This window comes from Schistocerca americana, chromosome 8 (genome assembly GCF_021461395.2).
Source record: "Schistocerca americana isolate TAMUIC-IGC-003095 chromosome 8, iqSchAmer2.1, whole genome shotgun sequence".
In the NCBI taxonomy this organism is placed as follows: Eukaryota; Metazoa; Arthropoda; class Insecta; order Orthoptera; family Acrididae; genus Schistocerca; species Schistocerca americana.
The window spans coordinates 351,834,221-351,848,757 of record NC_060126.1 but is presented as its reverse complement, the minus strand read 5'-3'; the positions used below and the strand labels follow the sequence as shown (position 1 = coordinate 351,848,757).

Here is a 14,537-nt window from a genome sequence, read left to right as displayed (position 1 = left end):
CATTCAGTTGTTCAGTAGGCTTCTTGTAAAGAAGTGCTTGCCATAACGTCTTGTAACATGCGCGAAACTTGCCCTGTGGAGTTCATGTACAACATGAAATGTTCACACGCAAATGTCTCCTAAAATAAACCACTCACAAAGCTCAAACTTTCACAAAGTCTCAATACTCTATAGTCATTTTTCATCGACAACATGAGAACTGATCAAACGTGCAAATTTCTTCATTTTGGTACAAATTTGTTCAGCACGGATTAACATAGGTGTTTACCAGAAGACGTCTCGACTAGAGATAGGCACAAAGCCCTGCTCAAAAGCATGGGAAATGCTGAATTCCTGTTGGCTAGTATGTTAAGCAGCTAATCAACTAATCTGGAGCACTTATGTACCCACGGTATTTCTAATGTCAGCCAATCAATTACCACAAGTAATTTGGATTAGACGTCTTGTAATTCTGTAACTAAGTAAAATTTAATGAAAACAAAGTAAGATTCTTTTCCACAAAATAATTTACTAATAAATTTAATACTCAGTGCTCCTTCTGGTTGCCTTTTCAAAAACAAGCTTGCTCGGAAATTCCCCTATTGCGCAGCAACTCTCTCACGCGTACATATCCATAGTTTCAATAAAATAGAACATACTCACTTAACATATGCGATCCATTCACTCTGTCTCTCCAAAACACTCACACAACCGAAACACGATGAAATAATAATTTTCCTAAGTACTTCGAATTGCTTCAGAAATCTGTGGTAAAGAAGAAATTCCAGAAAATTAGATTATGTGAATCTGTTCTCTTGGTTGTAGTTTCAATTGATACTATAGATTAATAATTACAGCCCCTAATTCAGTTTCACAATGCCAGCACAGTTATTGTGTGTTTTAGGGAAAAATTTATGTCTCTAAAAGTACTGAAATTATTTGTTTGAAATTTTAACAATATGGTTAGTTATCCACAAAATTTGGTATGTAGGTATGAAAGAAATCAATTAATATTTAATAGTACTTCTTCAAATTTATAGTGTATATGTGAGTATGGGACATCATCTTCTTTGGTGTGACGTCATAAGCGCGTGACTGCGTGTGAGATCGCTCTCTAAGTTTTCATCTATTTTTAGTTTTCAGATATATATTTTAACTGTTTTTGTGATAATATTTACTATATAAGTGACTTATTAGTGGTTTCTTCATTCACCTCTGCATTTCGTGTGTTGTGGCCTGATATTTGTGAGTGTTTCGTATCGAGCAACTTAACCTCTTACCCGTGTTTACATTCCGCGCTGACCAGTTGCAGCTGTAGCGGCGCATCGAAAGCTAAGTACTAATTAATTGTTTGTGTATAGTAGTTTATTTAGGAACTTTAGTAGTCTTCAACCGGTGTTCTTGGTGTTTTCCGGTGAAATAACTTCAGAAGAAATTTTTGCGAACTGCTTTCAGTTTCGTTACTGTCATTAGACGTTTGATTTTCTTTCTGTGTTAGTATTTTGTTATATTCTCATTTGTTGTTGATTAATACTGTCAATAATAGTAGTTACTTCCCTTGTAGAGCAAGTTTGTGATAATTGTAGTCAGTTTTTAACATCTTCTTATTGTAGTAGCGGAACTTAGATAAAGTTGTTTTCTTGTTTCAATAATTGTAAAATTTTACCATGAGTGAGAAGTGTGGGCTTTGCCGTAGGTTCGTGAGTAGTGGATTGCGGTGTGAGACTTGTTCGAAGTATTTTCACTGGGGGGAATGCAGTGGGGAAGCCAGTGGGCATTCTGGTGAGATCCTCTCCTGGAACTGCAGGTTATGTAGCAAGAGTAAGTTGATAGAGGAGCAGGAGCGTAAGATCTGTGCCCTTCAGGTGCAGTTGAAAAACGCACAGGAGGAGCTAGATAGGATGAGGAGGGAGAAGGGGGTTGGGGAATGGGAGCTGGCTGTTGGCAAGAGATCTGCTAGGAGAAGGAGATTTTCAGATAGTTTTACTATTGGTGTTTGTAATAGATATGACCAACTGTCAGAGTCTAGTGGAGAGGAATCTCTAGTAGCTGTAGATGTAGGAAGTACGCAGCAGACCTCAGCAGTTACGGTGGCTAGGACAGTTGCAAAGTCTAAGAGAAAGAAGAAGGTTCTGCTGTTAGGTAGTTCTCATGGTAGAGGTGTAGGCCAGCAGTTGCAGGAAGTTTTGGGGAGTGAGTACCAGGTCACCAGCATTGTGAAGCCTAATGCAGGATTGGCTCAGGTGACTTTTAACATAGGGGGGTTATGTAGGGATTTTACTAAAGAGGATCAGGTAGTGATTGTGGGTGGGGCTGGTAATAGTATTGATAGGGATGGGAAGTATGACATAGATGGTGACCTGGAAAAGATAGCCACTCAGACTGGCAACACGAATGTGCATTTTGTGGAACTGTTTCAGCGTCACGATCGGCCTCATCTTAATATAGCCGTCAGGCGTAATAACATGAGACTTGGGGGTGCGCTGATGACAGAAGGCATGAGTCACATTTCAGTGGTGTCGGTGGAGTCTATCAGTAGGACGGGTTTCACTAGACATGGCCTGCACCTCAACAGGTATGGGAAGGGGAGGTTGGCAAAACTTATAGGTGACAGCATAGGTGGGGGTGGTGGGATCACTCATGGGAAAATTCCGGTAGTTGTGGGTGTTAGAGCTGTACCTTTTTTAGATTGAAGTCAGCTGATAGGTATTCCTGCTTAAGGGAAGTCTCTCTAACAAAGAAACCACTTTCTACAAAGCTTGGGTATCCGATTAATGAGGGAATTAGTATATTTCATCAAAATATACAAGGTATTCGAGATAAAGTTAGTGAACTGCTTATAGATGTTGACTCTGAAATTATTGGTATATCTGAACACTTCTTAAATAAGGAGATAATTCAGAGGCTTCCTTTACCAGGATACAGGTTGGCTGGCAGCTTTTCTAGGAGCTCTTTGCGGTGTGGGGGAGTAGCCATGTATGTGAAAAACGGTATCCCATTTGAGTCAATTGATGTTTCAAAGTACTGCACTGAAAAGGTGTTTGAATGTTGTGCAGGTGTGGTTAAATTTAGTGGAGCTAAACTTCTTACTGTTGTTATTTATAGATCCCCAGACTCCGATTTCACAACATTTTTGCTAAAGCTAGAGGAGGTTCTTGGTTCACTTTATAGGAAATACAAAAAGTTAGTTATATGTGGTGACTTCAATATTAATTGTATAAGTGATTGTGCAAGGAAAAGGATGCTGGTAGACCTCCTTAATTCATATAATCTTATGCAAACCGTATTCTTTCCAACGAGAGTGCAAGGGAACAGTAGAACAACCATAGACAATATTTTTGTTCATTCGTCATTATTAGAAGGGCATTCTGTTAGCAAAAAAGTGAATGGCCTTTCAGATCATGATGCACAAATTTTAAGTCTAAAAGATTTTTGTGCTTCAACACATGTTAAATATAGTTACCAACTTTTTAGGAAAGCTGATCCAGTTGCTGTACAGACTTTTGTAAACCTTATCAAGGAACAAGATTGGCAAGATGTTTATAGTGCTGATACAGTAGACGATAAATATAATGCTTTCCTCAAGACTTTTCTCGTGCTCTTTGAAAGTTGCTTTCCGTTAGAACGTTTAAAACAGGGTACTAGCACAAACAGGCAGCCTGGGTGGCTGACTAAAGGGATAAGAATATCTTGTAGAACAAAGTGGCAATTATATCAAAACGTTAGAAACAGTCAAAATCTAAATGCAGCAGCCCATTACAAACAGTATTGTAAGGTGCTTAAAAAAGTTATTAGGAAGGCAAAAAGTATGTGGTATGCAGATAGAATAGCTAAGTCTCAGGATAAAATTAAAACCATATGGTCAGTCGTAAAGGAAGTGGCTGGTCTGCAGAGACAGGTCGAGGATATAGAATCAGTGCGTAGTGGGGATGTCCGTGTTGCTGATAAGTCGCATATATGTACAGTACTTAATAATCACTTTCTGAATATAGCAGGTGAACTAAATAGAAACCTAGTCCCAACAGGGAATCATACAGCGCTCTTAGAAAAAAGTGTTCCGAGACTGTTACCTGAAATGCTCCTCCATGATACTGACAAGAGGGAGATTGAGTTAATAATTAAATCACTAAAGACCAAGAACTCTCATGGATATGACGGGGTATCTAGCAGAATACTGAAGTATTGTTCCACGTATATTAGCTCAGTACTTAGCCATATCTGTAACTTTTCCTTTAGCAGTGGTCGGTTTCCTGACCGATTAAAGTACTCGGTAGTGAAGCCACTTTATAAAAAGGGAGACAGGGATAATGTTGACAATTATAGACCTATTTCTATGCCATCGGTGTTTGCTAAAGTTATCGAGAGGCTTGTATATACAAGGTTACTGCAGCATTTAAATTCACATAATTTGCTGTCAAATGTACAGTTTGGTTTTAGAAATGGCTTAACAACTGAAAATGCTATATTCTCTTTTCTCTGTGAGGTTTTGGACGGATTAAATAAAAGGTTGAGAACGTTAGGTGTTTTCTTTGATTTAACGAAGGCTTTTGACTGTGTTGACCACAAAATATTACTGCAGAAGTTGGAACATTATGGAGTGAGGGGAGTAGCTTACAATTGGTTCGCCTCCTACTTTAAGAACAGAAAGCAGAAGGTAATCCTCCGCAATATTGAGAGTGGTAATGATGTTCAGTCCCAATGGGGCACTGTTAAATGGGGCGTTCCCCAAGGGTCGGTGCTGGGGCCACTGCTGTTCCTTATTTATGTAAATGATATGCCTTCTAGTATTACAGGTGATTCAAAAATATTTCTGTTTGCTGATGACACCACCTTGGTAGTGAAGGATCTTGTGTGTAATATTGAAACATTATCAAATAATGTAGTTCATGAAGTAAGTTCGTGGCTTTTGGAAAATAATTTGATGCTAAATCACAGTAAGACTCAGTTTTTACAGTTTCTAACCCACAATTCAACAAGAACTGACATTTTAATCAGACAGAATGGGCATGTTATAAGCGAGACGGAACAGTTCAAGTTCCTAGGCGTACGGATAGATAGTAAGCTGTTGTGGAAAGCCCATGTTCAGGATCTTGTTCAGAAACTAAATGCCGCTTTATTTACCATTAGAACAGTATCTGAAATAAGTGACATTTCAACACGAAAAGTAGTATACTTCGCATATTTTCATACGCTTATGTCATATGGTATTATTTTTTGGGGTAATTCTTCTGATTCAAAAAGGGTATTTTTGGCTCAAAAACGGGCTGTTCGAGCTATGTATGGTGTAAGTTCGAAAACCTCTTGTCGACCCCTATTCAATAGTCTGGGAATTTTGACATTGCCCTCACAGTATGTATTTTCTTTAATGTCGTTTGTTGTTAGCAATATTAGCTTATTCCCAAGAGTTAGCAGCTTTCACTCAGTTAATACTAGGCAGAAATCAAATCTGCATGTGGAATGCACTTCCTTGACTCTTGTGCAGAAAGGAGTGCAGTATACTGCTGCATCCATTTTCAATAAGCTACCACAAGAACTCAAAAATCTTAGCAGTAGCCCAAACACTTTTAAGTCTAAACTGAAGAGTTTCCTCATGGCTCACTCCTTCTATTCTGTCGAGGAGCTCCTGGAAGAGATAAAAAATTAAGCAAATTCCAGTGTTACATTCTTGATTTTCTTTATTTAAACTAACGACTTGTTTCATTTTATCTGTTTCTACAATCGTGTTATAATTTCATGTATTGACTCGTTCCATGACCATGGAGACTTCTCCTAAATGTGGTCCCACGGAACAATAAATAAATAAATAAATAAATAAATAAAAAAAATAAATCATCATCATGTGTAATGTATTGCATGCAGCATTAAGCTAGTACACAGTTTACTTGGCCCAATTGGCAGCCTCAGCTGTACCAGTGAGAGAACCAAAATGTGCTCCCTCCTAGCTCCACGACATGCTTTCAGTGCAAGATGACAACTAGTAATAATTTGCTGCATTACAAACGCCCCTGTTCCAATTTTATAGTGGTTTCCTGCAATCCTAGCTCTGTTATGATGGTACAGTGTGCAGATCTGCTCAATGACTGCACCTGAAGAGACCCTGGATTTGGTGTTCCACACATGAATAATGCTGACTAAAGTGGCGTTAAGGACCAATACCATATGAAACCTTTGTCCTGAGCCAGGGGAAATGTCACTTTATATAAGACAGTAACTCTTCATGGTGTGATACATTCTATCACAAGCCTTGAGTACTATGCTGTTGCTCAACTATCCCTAGAGCAACTTTTTGATTACCATATGTAACCATTGAGGTCCTTTGCAATTATTGCAAAGACTTTTCTTCTAGAAGTTGTTGACAAATATTGTTTTGTGACCTGTTTCTAGCCATGGCAACCTTTGCTTTATTTGGTGACCCATAGTTATTTAAAATTTAATAATGTTAGAGAGAGAAAGGCACTGTGGTTATGAATAAGCACCCACCATTTTGTTGAAGTGTTGAATATGGTAAAGTGAAATATTTATGTTACTCTCTGCAGTAGCTTATCTGTCTTTTGTTGCTGTCCTAAAATGTGTGTTGTTGTGCATTTGCTTTGTTTTATGCCATCTATTTCTTGAAGTGTCTGCAGTAGGTTCTGGGTCCTGTCTGTAGTTCAAGAAAGAAATTAACTACTGTAATTTTGCATTTCGTAATACCAGAAATGCGTTAGCATTTGTTGTGCAATACTTGTGGTTAGTATTGTGTGTATATGTGAAAAATTACAGCACGTTTGTTACTGGAATTTTTGGATCTGTAAGTCTGGTCTATTTTATGGGGATGCACTGGATTTCCATGACTGGCAGGCGAGTATGCAAGTGATTTGTGGGGCAAGCTACATGCCATGTTTGAACAGAAAACAAAGCAAGCTGCACATTCTGTTCAGTCAGAATTCTTCAGTTTTCACACAAGTTCATGCAATGGCTTGGTGACACATGCGCACATTTTGAAAACTAAGTTCTTCGAATGTGAAGCGGAGTACAGGGCTATTACAAATGATTGAAGCGATTTCATAAATTCATTGTTGCTCCATTCATTGACATATGGTCACGACACACTACAGATATGTAGAAAAACTCATAAAGTTTTGTTCGGTTGAAGCTGCACTTCAGGTTTCTGCCGCCAGAGCGCTCGAGAGCGCAGTGAGACAAAATGGCGACAGGAGCCGAGAAAACGTATGTCATGCTTGAAATGCACTCACATCAGTCAGTCATAACAGTGCAACGACACTTCAGGACGAAGTTCAACAAAGATCCACCAACTGCTAACTCCATTCGGCGATAGTATGCGCAGTTTAAAGCTTCTGGATGCCTCTGTAAGGGGAAATCAACGGGTCGGCCTGCAGTGAGCGAAGAAACGGTTGAACGCATGCGGGCAAGTTTCACGCGTAGCCCGCAGAAGTCAACGAATAAAGCAAGCAGGGAGCTAAACGTACCACAGCCGACGGTTTGGAAAATCTTACGGAAAAGGTTAAAGCAGAAGCCTTACAATTCACAATTGCTACAAGCCCTGACACCCGATGACAAAGTCAAACGCTTTGAATTTTCGGCGCGGTTGCAACAGCTCATGGAAGAGGATGCGTTCAGTGTGAAACTTGTTTTCAGTGATGAAGCAACATTTTTTCTTAATGGTGAAGTGACCAGACACAATGTGCGAATCTGGGTGGTAGAGAATCCTCACGCATTCGTGCAGCAAATTCGCAATTCACCAAAAGTTAACGTGTTTTGTGCAATCTCACGGTTTAAAGTTTACGGCCCCTTTTTCTTCTGCGAAAAAAACGTTACAGGACTCATGTATCTGGACATGCTGGAAAATTGGCTCATGCCACAACTGGAGACCGACAGCGCCGACTTCATCTTTCAACAGGATGGTGCTCCACCGCACTTCCGTTATGATGTTCGGCATTTCTTAAACAGGAGATTGGAAAACCGATGGATCGGTCGTGGTGCAGATCATGATCAGCAATTCATGTCGTGGCCTCCATGCTCTCCCGACTTAACTCCATGCGATTTCTTTCTGTGGGGTTATGTGAAAGATTCAGTGTTTAAACCTCCTCTACCAAGAAACGTGCCAGAACTGCGGGCTCGCATCAACGATGCTTTCGAACTCATTGATGGGGACATGCTGCGCCGAGTGTGGGAGGAACTTGATTATTGGCTTGATGTCTGCCGAATCACTAAAGGGGCACATATCGAACATTTGTGAATGCCTAAAAAAACTTTTTGAGTTTTTGTATGTGTGTGCAAAGCATTGTGAAAATATCTCAAATAATAAAGTTATTGTAGAGCTATGAAATCGCTTCAATCATTTGTAATAACCCTGTATTTACCATATGGATAGGTTTGTCACCAATTGTGGCAGCATATTTATTACAAGAAAGAACTCAAAAATATCTAGGAGGTTGTCACGAATCTCAAATGTGTATTAATCTGGGTGAAGTTAAGCATCAAAGGTTGGTCGAAACTGGTAGTCTGATGGTTTATAGACCATGTTGATCAGGAGCTGCAGTGATAGAATGCCTCGTAGAGAACTTATAGAATATTGTTGATCATTTTCCTGATCATGGTGTTGTAACGGGGGTGGGGGGTGAGTTGAACTGGCCATGTATAGGTTGGGAGAATCTTGCTGTCAAAACTGTCACCAGAGACAGGGATTTATGTGACATTATTCTGAATGTCTTCCCCAAAAAATCCTTTCAGCAGATAGTTAATGAACCAACTCATGAAGGTAAGATCTTAGACCACCTAGCAACAAACAGACCTGAACTTAACAAATTGGTGATCTTATGGCTGTGGTAGCAACCATGACTGTGGGATTTATAAGGAATATTAAGAAAGGGAGGAAGATATTTTTTCTTAGGAACAGTGTCAGGGTACAAATAGCAGAATAACCAAGTAGTTAGTGCCAAATACTTAGTGATGAGGACGAAGATGTCGAGCACAAATGGAAAAAATTCGATAGCAGTCTTCAGTATCCCTTATACAAGTATGTTGTGAGCAGGGTCGTAAGGGATGGGAAAGACTCACAGCAGTTTAATAGCCATGCTAGAAAACTGTTTCGTAAACAAAGAGATCTTCATCTCAGATTCAAGAGGAGTCAAAACCTAGCTGACAAACAAAATCTGAATGAAGTGAAAATGAACATAAGGAGAGCAATGAGACAAGTGTTCAGTGATTTTGAAAGTAAAATTTTGTCAACCGCTGTGAGTAAAAACCCTAAGAGGATTTTTGGTCTTACGTAAAATCAGTAAGCTTTTCGACATTTATTATTTCTTCACTCAATGACCATACTGGGACCAAAACTAAAGATAAGAGAGAACGCTAAAATACTGAATTTAGTCTTCTGAAATTGTTTCACCATGGAAGATGGGAACACAGTCCCTACTTTGTCATTGTATAATCATTGAAATGGCAGATATTGAGACAACCAAATACGGAATAGAAAGCAGCTACGGTCTCTTAGTAGTGGAAAGGCATCAGGACCAGATGATATACCTGTAAGATTCTGATAAGATTATGTGAAGGAACTTTGTCACTTTCTAGTATCAGTTTATTGTAGGTCGCTGGAGCAACAAAGGGTACCTGATAACTAAGGAAAAAAACAAAGGTCATTCCTGCTTTCAAGAAGGACACCAGGACAGATGCACACAATTACAGATCTATATTGTTGATGTAAATATGTTGTAGCATTCTGGAGCATGTTTCATGCTCAATAATTACGACATTTTTGGAGAACGAGTAATCTTCTCTGTAAAAATCCAGATGGATTCAGCAGACAGAGAGATCCATAGCACTGTAGACAATGGCAGTCAGGTTGATGCCATGTTCCATGACTTCAGGAAAGCTTTTGACACTGTCCAGCACTGCTGTTTAGTTAGAAAAAACTCATCAAGCATCGGACCAGATTTTTGACTGGGTTCAAGACTCCCTTACAGACAGAATTCAGCACGTCGCTCTCAACAAAACAAAATCAACTTGTGTAAAGGTAATTTCTGGAGTATTCCAAGGAAGTGTGGTAGTGCTTTTATTGTTCACAATTTATATGAATGATCTAGTAGAAAGCATCTGGTGCTCTTTAAGACTGTTTGCAGATGATGCTGTTGTCTGTAATAAAATAGTAATGTCAGAATAGGTGACACTTTGCAGAATGACCTGCAGGGGCACTTGTTTGACCAATTCTGGAGTGTTGTTAATTGCTAAGGGATCGTTACCAGGTAGGACTGATAGAAGATAGAGAGAAGACCCAACAAAGATGAGTGTGTTTAGTCATCAGATCATTTAGTTGGGGTGAGAGCTGTACCAAGACACTGGACAAACTCCATTGGAAGTCATTACAAGAGGCATTCTGCATCTCAGAGAGGGTACTATTGTAACAATATTATGAAAACAAAAGTTGCCACCCACCATATAGCAGAGAACACACACACACACTCTCTCTCTCTCTCTCTCTCTCTCTCTCTCTCTCTCAACTCATAAACACAGACTGCAGTCTGTCAACTGTGGCTACATTTGTCTGAGATTGCAGTCGTGTGTGTGTGTGTGTGTGTGTGTGGTCTATTTTTGACGAAGGCCTTGCTGGCCGAAAACTTTATTTGTGACAGTCTTTTTGTCATGCTTATCTGCAACGCAGCATCTCCGCTAAATGGGAAATGGCAACTCGAAGAGTCAAACAATGCATTACTTCCTCCCACATACATCGCTTCTAAGGATGTCAAGAGAAAATTCGAGAAATTAGAGCCAATACAGAGGCTTACTAACAATCTTTCTTCACACATGCCATTCACTAGTGGGACAGGGTGTGGGGGATCAGTTAGTGGTACCAGAAGTACCCCCTCCCTCCACACACTGTTTGATGGCCTGTGGAGTATGATGTAGATGTATATGAATCATTATTAGTAGTGCGACTACTTACCACACTGCCTGGCAGTTAAGAAAGTCTAAGACAGTTGTGATGAGCAAGATCTGAAGATTAAGAGACCCTAAAACATATAATGGATGTGCTAATATCTGTTGTGCTTATTGGAGGGTGAAACGAGACAAATTATTTGCCAGGATCATTGCCAAAGAAAATAATAAGAAACAAGTCATTTAATTGTGCATTAATTTTCTCAGTTTGTCTGAATGTCATCAGCTTTCTCCAAAGGTGATGAAAAGCTTGTAACTTTTTTCTGTGGTATTCTAACACGTGAACAGTGGCAGAGTTCCTCATTTGCAACCCAGGTGGAAAATCAGTACAGTTGCTCATAAACAAATAAAATATTTACTTGTGTTCTGAATCAAGTAATGGCTTTTGAAGAAGATGTATTTGGCCTTTGAATGTTGCCTTTACCTGAAAAGCAGCATTAATGTGTGTATACAATATCCATATGTATGAGAACTTTTATTACAAACCTGTTAAAGTTTGTAAATTGATAGAATTTAATGTTACTTCCTCTGGTGTTTCACAAAACTGTCAATTTTTAAGCAGAGCATTAGATTTTTGTAGTCACAAGTACATAGTTTCTCACATGTCCCTTGTGCTAGTGCCGCAAGTCAAATGTTACGTCATTGGTCGAGGAAGGTCGATACTGTATCGTGCACTTCGGCGTATTGGGAAATCTTGAGCCTATTTGAACTTCAGCATTGTTTGCTATGCCCTACCCTTTGGGATTGTTCAAAATAAATTTGACCTCAACAGCCAAATCTTCACCTGTAAATGCAAGACAATCCTATATTAAACTAGTAAGCAATGTAAAAATTTTGACCTCAGTAGCAACTTCGTAATCTGCGAATAGAAGACGAGCCTGTATTTTTCGAATGACAAATCTGGGGAAAAAACCTCATCTTACAGTCAGGTAAATACAGTATATTTTCTCAAGCAGAAGCCTGCATCTATAGAAAATATTGCAGAAATGGTGGGCATTGTGAAGAATTTTTGTGGTCATCTACCAAAAGCATTTCAGTGTGAAGGTGGACAAAAATGTAATAAAGTCGAAGTTAAAGATTTGATGAAATTAAAGGGAATACGACTCATCACAAATCCTTAGATTCCAGAACAGATGTGCTGAGCATAGCAAAGTAACTGTTGAGGAACTAGCTTCAACCATGCTGCTAGCCCTGGTGTGCTTAAGCTTTTGTGGGCAGAAGTGATAAACACTGGTACAAATCATGTGAATGGCAGAACACCTTGTGAGCCATTCAATGGAAAGATGCTTAGCTAAATAAACTACATATTTTCAGGGCAAAGTGTTTTGTTCATATTCCAAAGGAAAAGCGAAATCTATGGGACTCAAAAGGAAAGTGAGGAATCTTTTTTTGTTATTCTGTTGGCACTGATGAATTTAGATTGTAGACTGACTCAGAAAAATGATTATTCATATTAATAATGTTGTTTTTGAACCTGAGAAAACTGGAATGACTATGGTATTAATCCAACATGAAATAGGCTGTGAACAATTATTCAGTTCAAATGTCAACTTCGAAGAGGCTGCAAGTGTGTTTAAAGAACCTGCAGAAGCAAGTTCCAGTGGATAAGGATTAGGCAATAGGCAACAACCAGAGCGTCTTATTGAAATGATGCTGGCTGAAATAAATTAACCTAAGAGTTATACAGAGCGTGAACATTCTGTAGACCATGAACACTGGAGAAGAGAAACGGAGGAAGAAGTGACAGCATTAGAGGAAAGTGCTGTATGGACTCTGGAACCTATGCCACCAGATCGTAAGCTTGTTACAAACTGTTGGGTTTATAGAATTTAGTGCAAAGCCGATAGTAAAATTGATCACTGTAAAGCAAGACTAATTGTTTGTGGATTTGTCAACAAGTAGGTATAGACTATAATAAAACATTTATTCCTGTTGATACAATACAATTAGAGCAATTCTGAGTGTTGCAGCACAGCTCGATGTAAAATCTGCTTCTCTGAAAGGCTTGTTAAAAGAAGAGATATATAAATAATTTGACAGTTCAGAGGTTTCTTTTACCAGGACTCAGATTGGCTGGCTGCTTTTCAAGGAGTTCCTTGTGTGTGTGTGTGGGGGGGGGGGGGGGGGGGGGGATGGCTATGTACATAAAAAATAGTATTCCATTTGAGTCCATAGACCTATCATGGCACTGCACTGAACATACATTTGAATGCTGTGCAGGGGCAGTTGAATTTAGTGAAACTAAACTTCTAATTGTTACTGTTCATACATCCCCTAACTCTGACTTCAGGGCGTTTCTGCTCAAGCTAGAGTGGATTCTTGATTCACTTTGTAGGAAGTACCAGAAATCTGGTGACTTTAATATAAATTTTGTGTATGATAGTGCAAGATAAAGGATGCTGGAAAAACTCCTAAACTCATATGATCTGATGCAGACTGCATTTTTTCCAACTAGGGCCAGGGGAACATTAGCACAGCCATAGACAATATTTTTATTTGTTCTTCATTACTAGATGGGCATTCCGTTAGTAAAAGTGTGAATGGCCTTTCAGACCATGATGCACAAATTTTAACACTAAAAGGCATTTGTACTCAAACAAATGTCACATGTAATTACAAACTACATAGGAAAGTTAATCCAACAGCAGTAGAGAGTTTTTCAAACTTTGTCAAGGAACAAGAGTGGCAGGATGTTTATAGTGCCGATAACATAGATGATAAATATAATGCTTTTCTTAACACGTTTCTCATGCTCTTTGAGAGTTGCTTTCCTTTAGAACATTCTGAACGGGGTACTAGCAGTAATAGGCTGCCTGGGTGGCTGACTAGTGGGATAAGGTTATCATGTAGAACAAAGCATGTATTATATCAAAATGTTAGAAGTTGTCACAATCAAGCTACAGTAGCTCATTACAAACAGTATTGTAAGGTGCTTAAAAATGTTGTTAGGAAGGCAAAGAGTATGTGGTATGCAAATAGAAAGCTAATTCACAGGATAACATTAAAACCATATGGTCAATTATGAAGGAAGTGTCTAGTCAGCATCACAAGGCTGATGATTTAAAGTCAGTTTTCAGTAAAAATATTTTTGTTACTGATAAATCGGATGTATGTATAGTATTTAACAGTCACTTTCTGATTGTTGCTGGTGAATTAAATAAAAACTTAGTTTCTACAGGGAATCATATAACTCTCTTTGAAAATGTCTTTCCAAGACTGATTTCCGAAATACTCCTCTGTGATACTTACAAGGGCGAAATTGAGTCAATAACTAAATCACTGAAGGCATGATGGGAGTATGTAGCAGAATATTAAAATACTGTGCTGCACATTTTAGCCCTGTTCTTGGCCATATTTGTAATTTTTTTCTTAAGTCTTGGTCACTTCCCTGAACGATTTAAGTACTCAGCACTAAAATGCTTTATAAAAAGAGAGAAAGGGATAATGTAGACAATTTTAGACCTATTTCTATGCCCTCAGTGTTTGATAAAGTTATTGAAAAGGCTGTTTATGTAAGGATAATTGATCACTTTATATCACACAATTTGCTACCTAATGTACAGTTCGGCTTTATAAGTCATTTAACAACTGAGAATGCTATATTCTCTTTTCTCTGTGAG

At 38.8% G+C, this 14,537-nt stretch overlaps 1 protein-coding gene and 1 long non-coding RNA gene across 2 annotated transcripts in view; one reads left to right on the top strand and one right to left on the bottom strand.

Annotated features, from left to right (window-relative positions):
• LOC124545298 (LIM domain kinase 1) overlaps positions 1 to 14,537 on the top strand; it is a 181,397-nt gene that overhangs the window by 53,836 nt on the left and 113,024 nt on the right. The gene's annotated exons all lie outside the window — the stretch shown is intronic.
• LOC124545299 overlaps positions 1 to 14,537 on the bottom strand; it is a 103,075-nt gene that overhangs the window by 74,949 nt on the left and 13,589 nt on the right. Inside the window, exon 2 of the long non-coding RNA XR_006967600.1 lies at positions 643 to 744. This is a non-coding gene — a long non-coding RNA (uncharacterized LOC124545299). The remainder of the gene's footprint in view (positions 1 to 642; positions 745 to 14,537) is intronic.